Genomic DNA, 687 nt, shown 5'->3' with positions numbered 1-687 from the left:
ACCAGGCCAGCTGCCTGGGTGGGAAGGGGGCTCCGTCACTGTGCTCTGGGCCACATGGACCCTGTTGCAGAGAGGGAGGGTCACAGCCACTCAGCCATCTTTGTCTCGGCTCTGGTCTGAGGTCCACATTCTCTCTCTTCAGCCTCTTCCCCTTATGATTTCTCTGTCTGTCTCTATCCCTCTGTGTCTGTCCATCTCTGTCTTTCTCTGTGTGTCTGTATTTCCCTGCCTCTGTCTCTATGTGTGTCTCCGTCTCTGTTTCTTTGTGTGTCTATCTCTGTCTCTTTGTCAGTCTGTTCTTCTATCCCTGTGTATGTCTGTCTCTCTGTTTCTGTGTCTCTCTTTGTCTTACTCTGTCTCTCTGCCTCTATCTGTCTCTTTCTCTCCATCTGTGCCTGTCTTTCTCCTGTCTGTCACTGTATGTCTGTGTGTGTGTGTGTGTGTGTGTGTGTGTGTGTGTGTGTGCGCGCGCGCGCGTGTGTGTATGTGTGTGTGTCTTTCTCTGTCTCTGTCTCTGTGTTTCTGTCTCTGTGTTTCCCTCTCCCTCACCCTGTCTCCACCCCACACACACAGCTTCATCCCTGTCTGCCCCCCCCATCCCTCAGGTACGTGTGGGGCCTCTTCCCTGGGGCCTGGGTGTGGGGCCAACTTTCTCGCCCGCCCCGGCACCTCCAACCAGACCTTCCA

The sequence above is a fragment of the Suncus etruscus genome, chromosome 14 (genome assembly GCF_024139225.1).
Source record: "Suncus etruscus isolate mSunEtr1 chromosome 14, mSunEtr1.pri.cur, whole genome shotgun sequence".
NCBI classification, from domain to species: Eukaryota; Metazoa; Chordata; class Mammalia; order Eulipotyphla; family Soricidae; genus Suncus; species Suncus etruscus.
The sequence above is the reverse complement of the archived record's forward strand: the minus strand, read 5'-3'. Positions refer to the sequence as shown.